Source organism: Pteropus medius, unplaced genomic scaffold (genome assembly GCF_902729225.1).
Source record: "Pteropus medius unplaced genomic scaffold, Ma_sr-lr_union100, whole genome shotgun sequence".
Taxonomy (NCBI): domain Eukaryota; kingdom Metazoa; phylum Chordata; class Mammalia; order Chiroptera; family Pteropodidae; genus Pteropus; species Pteropus medius.
The window spans coordinates 25,497,362-25,519,746 of record NW_024349802.1 but is presented as its reverse complement, the minus strand read 5'-3'; the positions used below and the strand labels follow the sequence as shown (position 1 = coordinate 25,519,746).

Sequence of the window (22,385 nt, the reverse complement as noted above, 5' to 3'; positions counted from 1 at the left end):
TCTCCATTCATCCCACCACCTGGGGATGTGATGAAGACAAACTGTGAGGGGGGCACTGGGCTGGGAGTCACGAGGAGACTCTGGAGATGCCTGAGGCATGGCCACTGCCCTCTGAGAGTGTGATACAGAAAACCAAAACACTAGCTAAACGTAGTCCTGCAGTGGAGTTTGAAGACTTGTTACAGGTTAAGGGCTCTTGGATTTTGGAACTGGGAAATGTGGCTGACTAAGGAGGGAAAGCCCCATAGCCAAGAGCATTGCTCTGAGGTTGCTCAGTAGTCACACTGGTTCTCTGCTGGCAGCTACTATTCGAGATGCTTCTTGGTGGCCTGCCCAGCATCCTAACTGTATCCAAGTTTCATTTGCTTCTCTACCACTCAGATTTCCATACTTTGGGGAAACTTCAGTGTTGGGATCAAGCCAATTAGCATGTCCTATGTCTAGCCATAGTCATTTGTGCATGGTGTAAACATGTAACCCAGTCCGGTCCAATGAGAATGAATTCAAGACTCATGCTTATGATCCATAAAAGAAAAAAATGATAAATTAGACTTCATCAAAATTAAATGTGTGCTCACCAAATGACACTGTAAAATTAATGAAAACAAAAGTCATAGATTAGGAGAAAATATTTACAAATTACACATCCGATAAAGGACTTATATCTAGAATATATAAAAACTCTGAAAACTCAATTATAAGATAGCAAATAACTCAATTAAAAAAAATAGCCAGTCCCCTTCAAAAATGCCAAGATTATGCAAGACAAAGATAGACCAAGGAACTGTTCCAGATTAAAAGATAAATGACAACTAAATGCAATGTATAGTCCAGATTGAATCCTAAATCAGAGGGGAAATTGCTATAAAGGACATCATTGTGACAATTCGTGAAATTTGAATATAGACTGTAGATTAGAATACAGCATTGTATAAGCTTTAAATTTCCAGACTTTGATCATTGGGCTGTTGTTATATAAGAGAATGTTCTTGTTCTCGATGTCTGCAACTAACTCTCTATGGTTCAAAAGATGTTTGTGTGGAATGAGAGAGAGAAAGAGAGGGAAAGAAAATGTGGCAAGATATTAAGAATTGTGAATCAGGAAGAAGGGTATAGAGGAATTCTTCGTACTGTTCTTGCAACTGTTCAGCAAATTTGAAGTATTATCAAAAGAAAATTACTAAAACAAAACAGAGCAAGACTCATGCTTAGAATATTGGGACAGAAATACCCTTCCTTCCAAAGCACATGAGTAAGGAAGCAAGTAGCCACAAGTACCCCTGGTAGCTATCCTTTACCCCTAAGGGAAGTTAGCTGTAGGACAGAACAAGTACTGTGTATAGAGGAGTGGAAAGATAGAAATTACACCCTGAATGGCATCTTTGAATTGCTAAACCTACCCACTCGGAAACCTCTGCCTTCAGATTAATTTATTTTTGCTGAGAAGTACCTGGGTTTGGGGTCTTATTCATATTTAGAGTCCCGATGAACAAGAATGAACTGGGTCATCGAATAGGAAAGCATCCTGCACGTGCCATCGTTTCCGGGAGGGTCTTTTTCTTACTCCGTGTGGTTCTATTTGTAGATGATGGGTCAATTGACTACATTTCAGCCAGGTCCCGTTGATCCCTCCAAACTTTAGAGCTATTGAATTACTTAAAATCAATAAATGTGAAGATATGAAGCTAATATTCACTTAGCTCAGGCTCCAAATTGTACCATTAAAGAGAAAAGCATGATATTGACCTAAAATAGCCAGATTATTTACATGTGTAAGTGGGACTCACAGGATGATCACCTAATGCTGACATTCTGTTGACATGGATGTTACAGTGTAGTTCCGTGGGAGAATTTTAGTTCAGGCTGAAATTATAAATGAGTAAGCCAGATGTGAACTCAGGGAAAATCAGTACTTTTACATTTATTTTGTGTGGGCTGGAGACCCATTTCCTGCTTACATTACTTAAAACCCATATCCTGCTGCTCTGTAAAAACTGGCAGCTTTGTTGGCAATTAAAAAAAATAATGTTTACACCCACAGGAAAACTCCAGTTTCAACCCTCAAGGAACTTATCACCTTAATTAGATTTAAAAATATAGAAATGAGAAGAAAATGGGATCATTATGCCCATGTAGACAAAAATAAATATATTTTTCCGTAGAAGGAAATTGAAGAGAAAGAAATAAACACTTGGAGTATAGGGACTGAGGGTACAATAGAATATTTTTAAAGTCGAAACAGAAGGAAACAGGAACATAGGAGAATCAGTAACCATTTAGATCACGGTATACGCAACTGAAAGGAACCCAAGAATAATAGAGACTCATAGAATGTTAGAACTGAAAAAGAATCTTAGAGGTTGATTTTCACTCACCTCTCTCATTTGACATACAAGTATATTAGGACCCGGAAAGACGAAACGCGTTTCCCAGCAATCTCTGACTGGTTAACGAAAGACCAAGATTACAATTCACGCCTGCTACCGCTCCCTCTGTGCTTTCTCTGCAATGCCAAGATTAGCAAGATTGGCATTTAATTCTAGCCACAGGTCAGGTCAATTCATTCGTATGTGTCTGAACTCTTTGGATGCGAGCGACAGAAACCTAGCTAAAACTGGCATAAGCTAACCAGTCGGCACATGTAACTGAACAGTTCACAGTAACACAGCTGGGTGCAAGTGCTCATGTTCGTTTTCAGGACGTTATTCCTCTTTGTCTCTCACAGCTGTTTTTTGCTCTGTTGTTTTTGTTTCCGGGAAGATTTTTCCCGTGACTAAAAAAGATGGCTATGAGCAGCTTCAGTCTGATAGTCTACCCAACAAAAAGAGAGTCAGATCTTGATCATTCCATCAGCGCCTAGGGACCAGTTGTAATTGGCCTAATTTAGGTCACGTGCCCTTCTATGAATACATTCCTTTGGGGGTCGGAGGTGAGGTAGAATACTGTGATTGGCTAGGTCCAAATCATTTGCCAGTCTCTGGGGGTTGGGATTGAGGTCTACCTCGCCCAAACCACATGAGCCGGGAGTGTGGCAGAAAGTGTTATTCAGAAAGACAAGAGGCAAAATCTACCTTACGTTCACCATGATGGTCACACGGTGCTATTGCCAGTACATTCTTCTTCTTAGTCTTTATGCTAGAGGGGGTAAGGGGAAGAAAGGGGACAAAAAGGGAGGAAAGAAGGAAATGACAAGGGAAGGAGGGAGAAAGAGAGAGAATGAGCTAGCGAGTCTTAAGGATTATTATGGTCATTGCTAACAGAGTATTTCCTGTGTGCCAGGCACTGGGTTAACCTCTTTAAATACTTCATCCCATTTGATCTTCCCAACAGTCCTATGAGATAGGTTACTTACAGTCTTTCTCTTCCCCCTTTGTTGGGCAGATGAGGCACAGAGAAGTTAATTAGCTTGCTCAAGGCAACACAGTAATGGGTAATAGTGGACATTTAGACTCAAATAGTAAGATACACTGCATGCTATAAAAAAAAAAACAACAAACTAATGCTTTTACAACTCTGAGTTCCCTTTCCAGCTCTGTTTTATTACCACTGGTTAATAAAACAATAATTATCCTCCTTACTTTATATTAGAGATATACCCCCTAGAAAATCATGTGCAAATTTAATTTTTATAGATCAAATTTGGTTTTAAATGTATAAGGAGATTACTAGTAAAAGAAATCCTTTGGTGTGGGCCATCAGAAAAGCATGAATATTTCTTCATTTTTTTGTTCTGTAATGCTGATTGGTATACTTTATGTTTTCCAAGGGCTTTGTACAGCTAAAGGAGCCTTTTTTTACAGAGAAATAGCTATTTGTCAGAGCATGGAATTTGAAAGCGGTAACAGCAAGTGCAAAAAATCGATTTTCAGCAGCATTCTAAAAGTGGTACAAAAATTTATGAAGAACTTGGGAAGGAGGCAAAGGAAGCAAAATGACTCAAAGTTGAGGGATGAGCTCTTGCTCGTGGAGAAGGAGGCTTGTAACTATGTCAGCAAAGGCCACGTATGTGGCTAAGCCCTAAAATAAAAACAAGAAATAAAAAAAGAGAAGCAGTAAATAAAGACATAAAATTTGGGATTGTGAAAGAGATGTTTGGACAAGCTTATGATGCAGATAAACAGCTAATTGTCCAGATGCAACAGGAGAAAGTTTAAGATGATGCTGCTCAGAGACTGTAGGAGCATAGAAAACCTGACCAAAAGCATTTGAGTCAGTTACAGAACTTCAAATGAGTAGTTCAGACCTTTAAGCCAGGGATCAGCGAAATGTTTAAAAAGGGCCTGATAGAAAATATTTTTGGTTTTGTGGGCCATACGATGATCTCTTTCAATCACTCAATTCTGCCATAGCACAAAAGCAACCGTAGAAAATACATAACAAACAGGTGTGGTTGCGTTCCAATAAAATTTTATTTACAAAAACAGGTGAAGGGCTGGGTTTGACCAAAAGGGCCATAACTTTACTACTTCTGTTTTAAGTGGCTCACCCAGGGGGCAGTTATGCCACTTATGGCTGCTCTGTGACCTCCTCTCCAGCTCCTACTCTCATTTGTTGATCTCCTACCAATAGACACCCCAGCTTCGAGCCATACTGAATCGTGCTGACCCTGAGCCTCATATTTCTGCAGAGGCTGTTCTCTGGAATTCAGCTTCCACCTCCTTCTCCTGAAATCGAGCCCCAGGAGCCTACTGAAACGTCACTTCCTCTTCGAAGCCTTCATTCAACCCCACCCCACACTCCATTTTTCCCCCGTATCCCTGTAATGCTTTGAATGCACTTCCATGAACAGTGTATAGTATGATTCTCCACACGCCAGTGAGGCTCCCTGGCTTGTTTATAAAGTCTTAAAAGGCAAGCCTCAATCAAGTCTTCCTCACTTTGCAGTCCCAGTTAGCACAGTGCTTTGCTCAGTGAAATTAGATTGACCAAGTGGTTAAATGTGGCTATTTTAAAGGGCAACGAAATCTGGCATCTCCTTAGCTTTACTTTCTGAAAGGCTGTCAGACACAAAACAATTTTGGGTGTGCATCTATTCAACTCTCAGTCATTCGCTTCTCTGATCCGGGCTCAAAACAAGTTATTCGACTTTTCTAGGTTTGTGTTTTCTACCAGGATAAGAGGAACATTAGTATTGACTAATAGCCCTGGCATGATGTGAGAATCGATGCTCTTAATCCTGTTTAGACAACAGTGTTTCTACAGTCTGCTTCCTCTTGCCAATTCCTTCTCCTAGAAGACATTAGATCCTCCAGTGTGTTTGCTATCGAAAATGGTCGAGCTAAGCAGGTATCTTGTGTAACTGTGCATGACAAGAGCCCAGTTAAGGTGGAGAGGCTAAAATGGACAAGTGGTAGGGTTTGGAGCTCACTTTTGCCAAATCTTCGCTATCAAATCGCTCACTGACAAAAGGAAGAGATCCAGGGGTAGGATAGAATTGAGGACAGGAGACCAAAAAAATGAAAAAATAAAAAAAAAGGAGGGATAAGAATTGAGTGAGAATCAAGACTCGTGTGCAGTGACAAAGGGCAAGTAGTGGACCCTGGCTGCTTCTAACGTTTGCCCAGGTTCCCATGGTCCTCTGTCTTTCTAGGTGGGGTGTCTGTAGCACCCTTTGTCTACTATGAGTGGCAGCCACAATACTTCTACTATGGGAAGTATTGTGGCTGCCACTCCCATTCTATTTCTTTTTCTTTTTTCTGAAAACCACTGGCCATTAATTCACAAAGGAACCACTTCAGATTGCTCTTTGAGCTTGTGTTTATATGGTCCATGCCTTTGAGTGGTGGGTAATACATGTCTTTTATTTTGTTTGAGAATGCTGTTTAGCATTTATTTAGCAGCATTTTTTTTTCCATGGCAGTTTCATAAGTATATTTGTAGAATAGAGCAATTGAATAATCTCTGCATTTAAGAGTCCCTAAGCACTGATTGACACCTTCTCATTTGGGGTGTATTGAGCTTAAAAACAACTTTTTATAAAGTCTCTAAATTCCGATTTATATTTTACACACGGATGTCTCCATAGGTCGATTGGGTGGAATAAATGTACTTTGTGTGGACACTTAGATACTTGTTTGAGAGGCTTCTGTTATTCTGTGTTCCTCTCATTTCCCCTTTAATGTTAAACTTACATTAAAACAAACCTTTTGGATTAAAGGCACTTAACCTCAGTTAAAATCACTTTTGTTGGTGCACAAATTATATTGATGTGCTCATCGGTTCTACGGCTAGATTTTACTAGCTTAATAATGAGGAAATTCATATTGTAGGTTGCCCTGTGTACTTGGGAAATTACATAAAAATCATCATCAGGGCACTTAATGTCTTTCTAATTTTAGTTTATTTCTTCATTTGTTCCCAAGTTACATCCTAACCTGTTACTACATTTGCAAGGTTCACGGTGATCATTTTGTTCTGCTCACCAGAGATAACAGCATTAACCCTCAACCTTCTCCTTTAACCCGCCACAGCAATCCCCAAAGAGTCCCCCCAAATGTAAATGAAAGGCTAGAAACTTCATATTTTTATATCTAAAAATGTCATCAGAGCTGGAAACTGAAAATCTGCTGCCCCTTTCCACTTGCCAAATGTTGATGTTTTCCTGCATCTGCCTGAGATTTAAAAAAAAAAAAAAAATTCCGTTTGGGCACCAGCAGTCCAGTGATGTCGGTGCCACTGTGGGACTTGAAGCCCATTAACACTCAGGCTCCAAAGGAAGTATTAAAATTCCTTCAGCTTTACTAACACATTCCTCTTTGCAGCCTGGCTCCTGAAGGGCGACACTCAGCACATTCTCACCTTAGAAAAAGGAGAAATTTCCATTACACAACAAGACAGAACAGAGGAAGGGATAAAGGGCTTTGGAGTTAGCCTGAGCTGAGTTCAAATGCCGCCCTACCTTCTAGCTGTCCCATCTTGGGCAAGATGTATAATTTTGCTTTAAGTGGGACGCGCTTACCTACAACATGAGGATTATCACAGCAACTTCGCTGGATTGTTTTGTGCATTGGTCCTCCTAAGGATAATGCATTTAGGACTGTGCTTGGCACACAGAAGGTGCTAAATAAATGATAGCTGTTATCTCGGGTTCTTCCTTTAGTGGTAACACAGTATCTGTTCTGTGCTCCTGTTGCTGCTGCCAGAGCTGTTTTTTTTTTTTTTTTAAATAATATCAGCCTTCGTCCCCTTTCAGGAGAAAAGTGACGGGTAGAGGTTCTATTTGTTTTTAGTTGTTTATAACACCACAGTATAGGTGTACAGCTCCAATATTAAGTTACAACATTAAAAATAAAGCTTGAAGGCATAGTTTCCAAAATATATATTCACCTTTCTCGTTTACCATAAGCTAGGAGGCAGGTCATTTGCCCGGAGATGCTGAAACACGTGTAATCAGAGAATAGGATGGGATCCCTGGTATCGTGCAACCCAATGCCAGGGGGAAAACCGAACTGGGGTGTTAGAAAGGATGCCTGGCTCCCATCCTGCATCATTTAGCTCAAGGCGAGGCCATGGGGATCTCCTGGGCAGTGCTGGACTCATGCCAAATTGCCCAGGAAGCAAAGTCTTCCTTTCTCTCTCTCAGCATCCTCCTTTCATCACCCATTTGGGAGGAATTCTGGGGAGGACATCAGTGATAATAGGATAGTTGATGGTCACAAAGTGCTCTACCAACAGCAAGTCTCCTAAGACTTCGGGTCATCCCATGTGGCAGATAAGACAGGAATAGTACTGTGGTCCTCGGTGTCCTGAAATTCAGAGAGGCTAAGAGACTTGCCTAAGGGCCCACTGCTGGCTTAAACCTAGGGGTCCTACCTAATTCCAGTTTCCCGTGTATGCACAACAGAGTTCTTATGTGATTTTAGTGCTGCAAAGTTTTCAGTATCTTCATCCACCTTTGCTCCCAAATTGCATATCTCATCATATATATACATGCTTTGATCTAATATAGGTACCAGTTTTACTACATTATTTTCCCAAATGTAAACTCTGCATACAGTGGTATGAAACATAATTTTAGGAAGTAATGAATTTAACATGGAACAATATCAAATTATATAGTGATAGTTATTTCCTTTTCAATGTTCATTTAGTCTTTTTATTACCAATGAGGAAAATCTCAGTTTAATGCCAGAATAGTCTTAATTAATGCCTCTCGAACCTTTCCTAATCTCCTCTTTTTATAGAGAGAGGACAGGCAACCATACCTAGTCAAGACTAAATTGTATTTATTGCAGAGCTGTGCAAATTCTTTAAATGGCCAGATAGTACATATTTCAGGCCTTGCAGGCTGTTTGGTATTTGTTACCTGACTCTATCATTGCAGCATAAAACTTGATGACCGAGAATGGCTTTATTCCATTAAAACTTTATTTACAAAACAGGCAATTGACCTGGAAACCCTGTTTATTTTTCACTCTTACCTCCTCTTTATGAAAAATAAAATTACTTTTCCCTTTATAGTAATATAAAATTCCCTAAATTTAATTTAAGCAAAAAAAAATTAATTTAAACAGAAATCATAAGAGCATAATGGCCTATGAGTATGTGAAAAATTTTGCTGGTAGTACTGGAAGGAAAGTTTGAGAAAATCTGTTTTTATATGTTAGCTGGTCAAGTGTTGTTGCATCTTAACTGGAATAGAGCAGAGTCTGGGGGATCCTCAGCCCCCTCACAGCCCCCTTTAGTGCCTCCGTTGCTGGTCAATATCCCCCTGAGCTGCGTCTGGCTTGCTCACGCCCCTCAGCCCTTCCTCCATCCTGAGCAGTGCGCAACTCAAAGGTGGCAGCTGGGTCTTGCTTTTCTTGGATCCTCAGGGTTTAGTCCCGTCCTGGTGTAGTGAAGGGTCCTTGAACGGGTAGATCTGTCGGCATGGGATTCAAGCATCCAGGCACACTGGTGGCGGAACAAGGGAGACCTCAAGTTGCACTGTTTATTTCCCCGTCTGAAGACGGGCAGGGTAGTGGCTTAAAGCACAGACTTGAGGGCCAGTCTGGATTCAAATCCAGCCCACTCCTTATTTACCTCTGTGTGATCTTGGGCAGGTTATTTAACATCTCTGTGCTCCTGGTCCTTCTCTAATATTACCTATCTCACATGGCTATTAGGAGGAATAAATGAATGAATTTATGGTAGGAATTAAAGACATTTCTTAGCTAAGTGTTAGCTCTCATTACTCTTCCTCCTGCTCTGATAATGACCCAATCTGGCCTCCAAAGAATGGCCTATTTGATCATCGATATGGTCCTTAGTGACTGTGCAGAACAGCAAATGCTCCTTCCAGCCCAGTGGTCCATTTACTCAAAACAAGAGGTACTGTTAAATTTGACATTTGTCCTTGGGGGCTCAGATGTAACACTCACAAAGCAAAGTGTCAGCTCTGAGCCAGATGATCCCATGCTGGGATTCATGGCCTTTCAGAAACAGCTCCAAGTGTATCAGCGTAGGCAGAGCCCTGCACAGCTGGCTCAGCCTGCCCCAACCTGCCCAGGACACTGTTATGGTCCCCAGTATGCCCACACACTAGCTGCCACTGAGCGCTCTGCATGTCTGGTCATGTGACGCGGCCTCAGGGTGTGCGTGCTGTTCTCTCTGCCCATGATGCCCATCCCCTACTCCCTCTTTCTGCTCGTCCTTCAGGCCATCCCTCTCCTGAACACGCAAACACACTTCTCTGAGAACAGGGAGCAGGTGCAAATTACTCTCAGCTCTCTACAGTGTGACATGTTAGTGGCACCTCTGTTGGGTGACTTCGAAAGTCAAACTTGATTTTGAGTCCAGGAGCTAGGTAGACATGAGTGTGTTTGGGGAGGGGGTGTTGGAGGGGATGGTAGGGGAGAGAACGAGAACACACACAGATGTTCTTTGCACTGGCTGTGAAGGCAGACACAGTGTCTCATTCTTATTTAGGTCCTCAAATGAAAGCCTAATGCCTTGTGCTTAACAGAAATTTCTAGAATGGATTGGAGGCAAAGAATACTTGAAGGTTAGAGATTCTAAAGCAGGAACTTTCGTCCAATCTTTCTAAGAGTTGGAGATTTGAATTAGATCCCATTGATATAATGAGCCTGTTTTTGCCTTTTCTATTTTGCTTCCTTCCCTAATTTGCACTGTATGAATACTGGCATATTACCCCTTTTACGACATGAAGCCTTGATCTTATTTATTCCATGGTGGGTGTAACCAGATGGAACTTGAAAATGGGTCCTAATAGAGAAGATTTGTTTTCTCTAAAAACTGTACACACCTACACACCATATTTCATCAAATCTATAATTTGTTAAGGCACACTATTATTTTATGTACCGCTGAAAAGAAAACAGCAGCCATTAAACTAAGACACAATGAAGACTGGAAGACAGGTGGCAATTTCGAAAAGGGAAAGAGAGAGAAACCAAATATCAACCCTGTAAGGAAAGGCAGCATCTCACATTCTAGGCTAGAAATATTCTGTTTTCATCTTGAGCTATTTTTCATTCTGCTTTAAATAGACATTGATAAAACCTCAGTGCCTAAAGACAATCCCCAGCACAGAGAGTTGGTTGAATAAATATGCAAGTGCTTCTAAAATAGCTGGCAGGGAGCCCTTTGTTTGGAAACAAACGTCTCCGTGGAAATAGCAACCCGAAATTCTCCTGCAGTCCCTGTGTTCCGGGACGATGAGCATGGCCCTTTAAGTACCTTCTCCCAGTGACAGCAATTCTCTGGAGAGTGGCTACCTAAATTGCTCAATAAATCCATGCATAGAGTATTGTCTGGAATTTGCTGTTCTTGGAGTGGTATTGAGCACTTAAACCCGTCTCCTCTCCCTCTGCCCTCACAAAATATCAACTAACACAGTTAGGTCATTTCTCTTGTTCTTTTCCCTTTAAAGCTGGAAAACAGAACGTTGATCAGTTTATCTGATGAGCTAGATTAATGGAGACAAGCATCATTTTAGTACTGGGACCAAGTAGAGTGAACATTCTATTTTCTCAGAGAGGGAATGTTGTTGTCCCAAATATACACTTAATTGTTCTAACATTTCATTTGACCAACATAAAATACGTCCATGATTTTTTAAGATTTCTGATTGCTTTGTTTTCAAAATGATTTTAAGACTGAAATGTTGTTTTGATGTTAGAGAATGCAACCTCTCCCATTTTTTTTTCTTTTTGCATGAGGGAAGGCATTTTATGACATCGCTTCGTCGGACCTATAAACAGCATTTTGATTTAGCAACATTGTTTAAATATTAAAATAGAACTAAGGGATTTTACTGGTATTTCAAAATGGACCCACTTAGAAGGCAGTCGTGATAAGGCCCTTCCGAAGGGAAAGATAAAGGTTGCTTCTAGTAAACTCTGTCAACTCGGATTTAATGAGGACAGGAAGAGAATCAAGTGTAAAATGTAATGCATGAAGGATTCCCACTTTGTGTCCTGAAAGTGTTGAGACAAAGTGCTTGAGCAATTTTAAACCGAGTGGAAACTTGGCTGTGGTGTCCTTGGACTTTGAGCTCTCAGAAATGTGAAAATATGCAGACTCAGAATGTACTCCCCGCCCCCACCAGTGAGTTATTTCAGGCAGAGACATCAGGACTTCCTCCTGCAGGCTCCTGGGGCCGAGTGAACACTGAGAATGACTCCTCACATTCCCCAGGACCCAGAGCCTCATTTTGTTTTCACGAATAGTGCTTTTTGCATGGCTCTCTATTCCCGAATAATAATTATTTCCACCTAATTGAAATGTGGTGCTTTATTCCATCAGAAAGGTTGACATTAGAAGGACTGACAATACCAAATGTTGGCAAGATGTGAAGCAACTGGAATTCTCATGGGCGACTGGTAGAGTATGAATCAAGCCAAAGTTTGGAAAACTGTTTGGCGACACCTCCTAAAGCTAACTGTATCAGTGTGACCCAGTTATTCTCCCAGAACATCCTCAAGAGAAGTAGTACATAGGCCCACCCAAAAGATATATACAGGAATGTTCATAAGCAGCTTTATTTGTAATAGCCAAAGGCTGGAAACAACCCATATGTCATCGGCAGTAGAATATGTAAATAAGTTGTGACAAATTCAAATAACAGAATATGCATAGCAGTAAGAAAGGAACTAACTACTGCTAAATGCAACAGCATGGATGAATCTCATAGAGACAATGTTGAATAAAAGAACTCAGAATAAAACAGAACATTCTGTACTGGATATTTCCATTCGTATGGAAATTAAAAGATGTTTAAAGATGAAAAATGAGCGAAAGTAATCTATGTGATAGAGGTGAGCATGGTGGTTACCCCCAAGACTCAGAAGGGGCCCATGAGAGCCTTGTAGGGTGCTGGACTTTCTAAAGATTAATTACGTACATACATAACTATGTATGTTTTACCTCAGTCAAAAAGAAAAAAAAAGATTGAAATGTGGAAACAGTGTTGGAGAGGACTGTGGATGGCCATTCCTTCCTGTGCATAGGGAAATTGTGCTATCACAGATGAGAAGTGTAATATCTTCTCTTAGAAGAATCCTCCTCCCTTTCAACACATTGAAATTTCTTTAGAAGGTGTTTTGACCTCTCTGCTTTTCGCCTTTTCCTCTGATTTGGGACCTTATCACTTGCAGCTTTGAATGTATAAGGAACACCGGAGATGGGATGTTATCCCTGATTCACTCTGAGTTCTCCGAGGATGGTTATGTAATACCTGTAATTGCATCAACCTACCTAACGAGCTTTTCCCTTCAGTGCCATGCCCTGCAAATTAATAGCCCATGGATCAGTTTACAGCATGTTATGTTTTGGGAAACTACTTCAGCTATCAAATAATAAACAGCTTTAAAAAAAGATAATATAAGAATTATTATTTTTAAATGTTAAATTATTAGTAGTGTCAGTAAATTCTCTCAGGTAGTAATGTAATCAAAATAGATTTATGAACCTGTGTAGAATCTAGTTTAATAATTGCTTGACTATCCTTTTCTGCCATAATTAAAAAAAAATGAAAACAAGATGTCTTTTCATTTTGATTCTTTCATTAAAGCCTAAGGAGACTTTAAACTAGTGAATGATCAAGTTGAGACAAGTTTAGAGAAGTTAACAAGAAGATTTGCCTGGTAGATAGACAACCTACATTTTTTACAGCCATCAGAGGAATTTCTCTATGAGACTGTTCACATTTAAAGAAAAAATTCTAGATTTACAGAAACCCCATCTTAATTCTTAAAAACATCCAAAAGATTTTTTAAAAAAAGAATGTTAGGCTAATTGGCTTAAGGGAAAATAGGAGAATATACTTTGGAGTCAGGTGAGCACACAGAGGTATATACGTGCTGGACAAGGGCTCCATCTGGTTCTGGGGTTTGCGGTAAAGCGAAAAGGGGAGGAAGCCCATGACAAGATTCTTAGTGTCCACAAGATGAAAATAGCCTAATTATTGGGAAGCATCACAGCTTTTTCCAGATACGGATGTTGGGGATGAATGTCTCCCAGGGGTCTTTAAAAAGAGAGAACTGGGAGATGTTAGTTAGGATGTCCTTGACGTTGTTTTTGCTCTTTTTGCTCTTTTCATTGCTCTTCTTCAGGACACCTCTTGATATAGTTAAATTCCATCTGTTTTCAAAAGTGGAGTAAAAAGGGCATAAAAAAGGCAGGGCAATCATTATGACCCTAGAACACAAAAGAAAGAACTGTGGACATGACATTGAAGAGAGCCACGATAAAAGTTGTCACCTCAAAACAAGGGTTGCCTCACCTCTTCGTTCCGTTTCAAATTTTATGATTTAACAGCTCTCTCCTTCAAATACTGTCTTTCTGGGTATCTTCTCAGTTTCGATTTGATTTTCCCTTTTAAGGCAAAAATGAACTATATTTTAGAACATTTTTCTCTTTATTAAGATATAATTTACATATCTTAACAGTTCAGACCTTGAATGTACTCTTTAAGAAGTTTTGATAAATGTCTGCATTTTTCTAACCACCTTCCAAGTCAAAATATGAGAAAGAGACTTTCTAAAGGAATATCCTGGGGTTGGAACATTTCGTATCTTGATTTGGGTGGTTCTTAAGGTAAACTGTTCCGATGTCTATCACCAGAGATTAGTTTTGCATATTGAGCTTGATATGTGTGGAATCCTACAGCCTGCACTCTTTTTGTATCTGGTATCTTTCATTTATTACCATGTTTGTAGGATTTTTCCATGTTGGTACATTTGTCAATTTTTTGCTCCTTATTCTGCTTAGTAGTATTCCATTTATAGATATGCTATTTTCACCTTAACGGATGTTTGGGTTGTTTCCAGTTTGGGACTATTGTGAATAAAACTCCCATGAACATCCTTGTACATGCTTTGTGGGAGACACTTATTTCTCTTAGGTATATACTCAAGGGTAGAAGAGTAGAATTACTGGGTCATAAGGATGCATATGTTTAATTTTATAAAAAATGGCCATTTTTCCAAAGTGGTTTGCCTATCATTTCACACTCTATCGGTAGTGTTTGAGAATTTTGGTTGTTCGAAATCCTTGCCAAACGTTGATGTTGCAGTTTTGTTCTGTTTGTTTTTTTTTAATTTTAGACATTCTACTGAGTATGCAGTGATATAGCTCATTGTGGTTTTAGTTTGCATTTTCCTGATGACTAACGACATTGCATTTATTTTTAATTTAACAAAAACTGGATCTGTTGTTAAATTAGAAAATATAAAACAGAAGTATGCACAATTTGATCTCATATCTATAAAAACACAAAGTTTGGAAGATATAGCTCAAAATGTTAAAAGCTCTTGCTATATTCTTTTTTGAGCTTATCTGTATTTTTATTTTATTATTTAACTTAAGTTCACGTTTGTTAGTTGTGTGATAAAGAAGAAAAGCTATTTTTAAAAAAGAAGTTGACTCATAGAAGAAGAAAACTTCTTTTTTCCTAATTGTTTAACACTTTAGGCTCAGTAACATTGGTTATTGACAATTCTTTAGGTAGAAATGGTTGAGAGAATAGATGCCAGTACTGTTTTACATTTTTCTTTCCCTAGGGAGGAACAAATCCATTTCTATATATTTAGATATCTTGAAGATAACATCCATATCTACCTCAATTTAATAGACCATAAACCAGGGGTCAGCAAACTTGAGCCAAATCTGGCCTCTTGCCTGTTTTTATCAATAAAATTTTATTGGAACACAGCCACGTACATTCATTTACATATCATCTATGGCTGCTTCCCTGCTATGACAGCAGGATTGAGTAGTTGTGACGGAGACCCTTAAAGCCCACAAAACCTAAAATATTTACTGTCTGGCCCATTATGGACGGAGTTTGCCAACCCCTGCCATAATCCAGACAGTCTCTTTAAATTTTCTATTTTAATTTAAACACTGGTTATGAGAATTAAGTTCCATGCCAAACATATGTGCAGTTTGTAACTGCACCCTTTATTTCTGTCCAGTTCATATGAGCTACTCAGTGGCATGTGTCTTACAATCATGTCTTGATAATTCAATAGGGACCACATCTAATTTTAACTTTGGACTGACAATTGATAAACAAATACTCTCCCTCCACCACCCCTCTATACCTTCCACATTGAGTGCAGGAAAAATAGGAAGATTTTGTTCTGGATAGAAATGCAGCTAACTATAAAGCCATGTAACTTTTTTTAAACACACACAAATGAGAACTTAAACAGCCAAATGATAACTCTGGTTTAGATACAATAAGTGGTGACTGTGAATAGATGAGCTTGACTTTCTTGTCTAGAAATTGGCTCTGAAAGCAGTTTTAAAAGGAGAGAGACAAAAATGTTGTGAGCAGGTGGCACCAGAGTTCAAATGGGTAGCATTTCAGGATGACTTCTCTTTGTCTAAATGGTCACCTAATATTAAACCCCATGTATTATATATAGTGAAATGCTTTAACTTTTATATCAGCTCGTGACAAATTATTACTGATGCCTTCACTGATGCCTTTTATAATATACCAAAGAAGAAATTAAAACAAATATACTTCAATAAACTAGCATGCTATCCTGGCCCATTTTAAAGATGGACTCCAAGGCAGTTTTATAACTTATATGAAGATATATAAAGATAATATGAAGATATACATTCCTATCTTTCCCACATCTAAGGGAGTTTGTGAGAACAAAAGGAGTATTAAAAAAAAAAAAAGAAAAACTGGGAAAGTGCTTTGACAGATCACAATGCTTGAGAAACAGAAGATAGAATCGTGGTTAATTTTATTGGCCCAAGGCTGCAGGAGAACCGTGCTCTGGGATTCCCTCATTAAAGAGAGGACAGGGCATTACTTTTCTTCTGGAATTCACATCATTCAGGACTTCCCATCTGTCCAATGCAATGCCCATCTTCAGTAGAGAAATGTCCTTCATGCATATTCTTGTCCCAATAGAACTTTGCCAACCTACTTAGCTTTCAAACTTTACTTATCTAAAAGGTGCAACCATCTTTTTTAGAGTTTTATCCTTCAATCTAATTATATGGAACCGGGGGTGTGCCAGACATCACCTCACATGTGAACTCATCACAGAGATACCGGCTTCGAGGATGAATCAACATGTGCACTTTGCTGCTACAGGAGCTGACAGCATCTTCTTAGTTATTCCTGGTGCCTCTGACAGTTTCTAGGATGTCTAGGGGGGAAAAAAAAAGATCCACTGGGGCTTTGGTTTTGCTGGTCTGTAATTAATTAATAAATGGAGAAGAGATTTATACAATAGGCATGAATATACCCTCTGTAGTCTAATGTAATAGCAGTCTGTTCAAAAGCACTATACTGAGAATCCTGAAGGTGAGACCTAGAGGCTAGCTATACCCCTAGCTAGCTGGATGACCATGTACAAGTCACTTAGCCTCTCTGGGTACTACACATCTGTAAAACAAAAGCATTGAGGCGGTGATTGGTGGGATCCTTTTTCAGAGATCGCACAATCTGAGACAATAGACTAACATCCCGTTAATTAGAGTTGATAAGACCCCTTCATTGAAAATCATATTTGCTTCAAGGACACAATTACAATGAAACCTAATTCATACTGTGTGCTCTACTCCTAATAAAGTAGACAGAGAGTTGTTAAGTGGTTTTGGAACACAGTGATGTGCCAGCATTGACTTTTCTCACTACTTTTTCTTCAAATGTCACTTTTTTATGTGCGGATCTCTGAACATTCCTGTCATGGCCTGCTAAAGAAGAGCATCGCCATTTCAGAGATAAAATACCTGAGACACAAAGAAGTTAATTACCTTGCCCAAGAAAAGATATGATATAAAATACTTTCAGCAGAAGTGGTCCGGGGGAGGAGCTGTGTGCTAGGTATGGGAGAGAAGAGAATTAAAGTTGCAATTTTGAGCTCTACAATTTCTAGGGATCTAGCATGAATACGTGGATTTAAAAATCCATGAGAAGATTTGTACTTGCTCTGTCCCTACACTGTAATTGGGAAGGGACAAACTAAAAGAATGGTTTAGACAACCCCTCAAGAGACAACTGGGCATATCTATGAGTAGGTAACAATATACATCCATCCCCACACCCCAAGTCTCAAGCAAAGCCCACTCATCCTTGGCTTCCCACCCTTAAAAGTTCTGCACTTAGCAATAAGGTTTTCTTTATAATCCCTTGAAAATAGGAGTTCTCCAGGGAAAGGTGGCAGGTTAAATCACTTTTTGCTACTTTAGAGGAATTAAATATTGGCTCCTGTTTTTGTTGGCACAGTTGGAGGAGGGAGGGAGGGAGAAAGAAGGCTTGTTCCACTTTGGGGTAGGAGCAAGAATGAAGAACACGGGGAAGGTCTGGCCTGGAATCGAGTCCGGTCTAGAAGCACAGCTGTGGGGAAGTGAGAGGTCTGCAGGCCCCTCTCAGAGACCCCGGCATCTCCATTCCTGAGGTGCCTCTGTCCTGCCCTCCTCACCCACACCTGTAACAGACTCTGAGATGTGTTTGGATATTATGGGTTATGGCCCTAGATTCTTGGCTCTGGGTTCTGTACATAGAACAGGAGACCCAGGCTGGCTGGTCTCCAAGTTCCCATCCAGGGCATGGTCCGCTCAGTGGGCACTGGATAAGGAACAAATGAATGCATGTTTATGTTCTACCTTTTCATGCTGTCGTCTAGTCAGCTCTCTTGGTCACCAGAGGTCATGTTTAACACATAAGATTTTCAATTGGTGACAACTTTGCTCAAAAACCCAGTGCTCATTATGAGCATAATAGACGTGTGCTTGAATGCATTCAGAATATCACTGGTTTCCAGTAAGTTCTGCCGACGTACTCAGAAGCATTATTCCTTATATATGAGAAGCTGAGGGCTGTCTGCCTGGGATGATGGTTCTCTCTCCTTGTTCCTACTTGATTTCTGGCCTCTTTTAGGGTAATTCAAGTCCTTATGAATAGGAAGATTTTTTTCAGATACAGGGTGGGAGTGGGGCAACCACAGTTTACAGGGGGGCTGGGGTAGGTTTTTTGTAAAGTGAATGATCCTTTTATAACAGGAACAGCCATCTTCAGGTAGTTGGATCTTGGCAAGTATCATGTGAGGCAAGCGAGGGAGATACTATTTTAAAATCCTATTTAAAGACTCAGGAATATAAGACTTATAGAACTAAAATGACTTGGCTAACGTCAGTGGCTAATATTGGTTGTGCCAGAAATAGAAGCTGGGTGTCCTGATTCTGAGGGGACTTCCCATATCATCATGGCATCCTGATCTGGGGAGCACATTTTCACCAGCTCAGCTGAATAAACTACAAATTAGAAGCATCTAAATGTCAGGGACCATGTCTGCCCCATGCACTTTATGCAGTTCTTTCAAAAAATGCTTAACAAATGCTTTTTGAAAATGATGAGAAAATAGCTTACCTGTCACTTCCCTATTTGAGTAAAGAACCAGCCCTCACTCCCACTTTCAGAATTGTAAGGGAGAAAGAATAACCATAAAACTTCTGCAGTGATTTTTACAAACTCTTTTTCTCTTACACAGGACCTATTAGTAACGCGGCATAATTTTTTTTTTTAATGGGCCATTTTTAGTAATAGAAATAAGGAGAGAAAAAAATCTCTCATTCCCATATAAAGTCCAATTTGAAAACTAGCTCTTAAAAAAAGTGTAGCATTACAGCCTATGGGCAATGCCTGAGGCTGGTGCACATTTAATTTTCTGCGGGGTTTCGCTGCTGTGCCCTCAATACAGAATAAGGTGGCTCCTTGCAACTAGGAAAGAATTTGTTTAAAAAGCGAAAGGAATCCTTAAGGTTACCTGAGAAGCATTCTGAAGGCAGAGCTAAATGGGACACTGCCTCTCCCTCTGCACACCGTGTGGCTGATGCAAACACTCACTTTTCGAGGAGGTTGAACTTCGGTACTCACTTGACAGTTTTAATGGAGTCAGAAAGAAGCGCACCGAAGGAGGATGACCTACTTTTGCTACCACGGCACCCAGCATGAACATTCATTTTAAACCAACTCCTTGAAAAATCAGATTGAACAACAACAACATAAAAAGGGAAAGTGCATGAGTACTTTTAAGGTCTCTTTAATTGAGGTGTTGGTCAGAAAAAAGATCAAAGGATAATTTAATCAGAACCTTTTCCCAGTAGGAATTAGGGTTAGATTTGAAAAGTATCAGAAGCCCCACTGTTACTACCATTTTCTCCATCTTGACTTGGATAAAGATGAAGCTCCCGAGTAATTTAGTTTATCTTTTTCATCTCATGAAGTTAAGGATTAAAACCACAGATGAACAAACACCTTCAAAAGGAGTTTCCTCCTTCCCTCTCTCTCTCCATTGTGAAAAAGTTTGCTTTTATGGCTCTAAGAATACAATCAGAAATTATACTTTGTGGAGAACTTTTTCACTTTTCAACCTCGCAAAGTATTCTGACAAAGCTCTTCAAAAAGTCCACATACTTGTGGTGTTAAATGGATGGGGGAAAACAACACTCAAAAATCTTTCTATCATGAAATAAAATTCCGAGAATGTTGAGTTATCCTGTCTTTCTTGGGGTAAAACAACCAATATTTACTCGAAGGCAAAAACAACACAAACACAATTAAAACCTGGTGTCATTTTGAGGCGAGAGACAGAGGACAGAGGGGGCAGAGAGAGCAGGTGTGGAAGTGGAGCGAGAATGCAGGCAGACAGACTAAAGGTAGATATTTATGTGACACCAAATTGCCCCTGTCTCCTGTCCAAGCAAGCTCCTTGCAGTCAGAAATTTTACATTCATTGTTTTTATAGACCCCTCTCAGGAAATATCGTTTCTGGCTCATGTCTTCATGAGCTCACTCAATATTTCACATATTTCCTGAGTATTTACCATTTAGTCTTTCAACAATATCAAAAAATTTATTGTGTGTCTGCTATATGCCAGATGCTGTTTTAGATGCCGAGAGTCAACATCAGAGGAATTTTCTGGTGTTATGGCTCTTCTGTCTGGGGTGGGAGAGAGGGTAAATAGATGTGAGTAATAAGCAGCTCGATGTAATATATCAAATGGTCATCACTGCGTAGAACTGCCTTGTTCAATATGGTAGCCGGTACATATGGCTGCCAAGCACTTGAAATATAAAGGGAAGCGTAAAGCAGAGCATTATGGGGCTGATGGGGGCTATTTGATAAAGGATGGTCAGAAAACATCTGTCTGGCAAGGTGTAACATTTGAGAAGGGACGTAAAGGAAGAGGGAGCGAGCCAGGTAGATATCGGAAAAGAGAGTTCTGGGCAGAGGAACAGCAGGTATAAAGCTCTGTGCTCTGTGCTGAGGATTGAGTGGTAAAGAAAACAGATAACAATCATTGTCCATGCTCTTGGCACTTTCATTTTTCCGGTCAGGTAGACATAAAACTAGGAAGCAAAAAAATACATATATAGTTAAACCTCAAGCTATGGTAGAAACTAAGTAGGAGAAAGGACTTAGGATCAACTGATGAGAGAAGACCTCGGTGAGGAGGCGTAAAGTCCATGCAGTAGATGGGAGGAGCCATGACAGGCAGTGAGAACAGCACGAGAGGGAGTGTTGAGGCAGGAATAAGTATGGTGTCTTCCACGAACCCAAATGGAAGAAGACCAGTGGCATTAGGCATACAGAGCGAAGGGAGAAAGTGGTCCCACGTGCCTTTGGAGGGGCAGCCAGAGGTCAGGTTGGCAGGCTCTTGTAGCCCACTTGAAGGAGCTGGATTTTATTCTCAGTGTAATGTGGCACCATCGATAAGTGATAAACACTGAGCAACATGATCACATTTGCAGTTTTAAAATATTGACTGCTTAATGTGGGGAGTGGGTTGGGGAAAGAGCTGGGAATGAAAGTTGGGGGTCCTGGTAGGAAATCCAGACAAGAGATGATGATAACTTGGACTGAGATTGTTGCAATGGAGATAAAGAAAAGTGAAAAATAAAATTTAAAAATAAAGAGAAGTAGATGGATTTTGATAAATAAATCATAGATAGAGCCAACATGACATAGCATATAAAAGACACATAGATGGATAGGTATGAGTTCTCTGGTCTTCAGTACAATTCATGTAAGCCAATCTCAACCTTTAAGGAGAACAGGGTGATACCTAAGCTGATACCTAGAGGTGTTCCCCTTCCTCAGGTGGGTCCCTAGTTTCCCATGGTCCATCACTCATGATTTTAGTGATAGATTTCTGCTGGTGAAGGTATTACATTGTTCACCAGTGATCTTGCCAGAAAACCGTCTTGTTGGGTTAAGCGTGCAACTGGTTAGATGGCCGTGTGTGTGTGTGTGTGTGTGTGTGTGTGTATCTGTGTGCAGTTACCTGGGAGCAGAGTATGTGGAGAACCAGCTTTTATGAAGACTTGCTTTGGGCCAGGCGCCGTGCTGGCTGTTTTTTATAGGCTACTTCAGTTAATCCTTAGGATTCTCCAGTGAGGTTGACACCATCCCTCCTCTTGTATAGATGAGGGACCTAAAGCTTAGAGAAAACGAGGCATAGTGGGTCAGTGGCCACAGTGGGTCAGTGGCAGGAATAATTCCTTCCCTGACCCAATTGTGCAGTTGGAACCTTCAATGTCTATCTAATGAGCCAGGCTTCCAAATTCTAGTTTTCTGTGATTTCACTTAATTAGTAATGAAAATTTTGAATCTCAGCCCTAAACATTCACTGTTCTAGCATCATTCCTCACTGAGGCAAAGGCCCCAGAGATTCCCTGTGATCTTCCTGCTGATGTCAACCCAATGGTGAGCCCTTTGTGACTCGATTTCCTCTACGGGGAGATCTAGCTGGGACACCTTCAATTGAGAAGCACTGAAAATGGTAGTGAAAAGTCATATGTTTCAAGTAAACCAGTTCCATTTAGAATAGAGGTCAAGTCAGTTGTGGGTTCAGTTCTAACCCCCAGCTGTCTGTGAACTGGAGTTCCCTTAAGTACAGAATGGGGCTAA

At 40.1% G+C, this 22,385-nt stretch overlaps 1 protein-coding gene across 3 annotated transcripts in view; it reads left to right on the top strand.

Moving 5' to 3' along the window:
* The window catches only part of RARB (retinoic acid receptor beta), a 357,943-nt gene that overhangs the window by 265,386 nt on the left and 70,172 nt on the right, over positions 1-22,385 (top strand). The gene's annotated exons all lie outside the window — the stretch shown is intronic.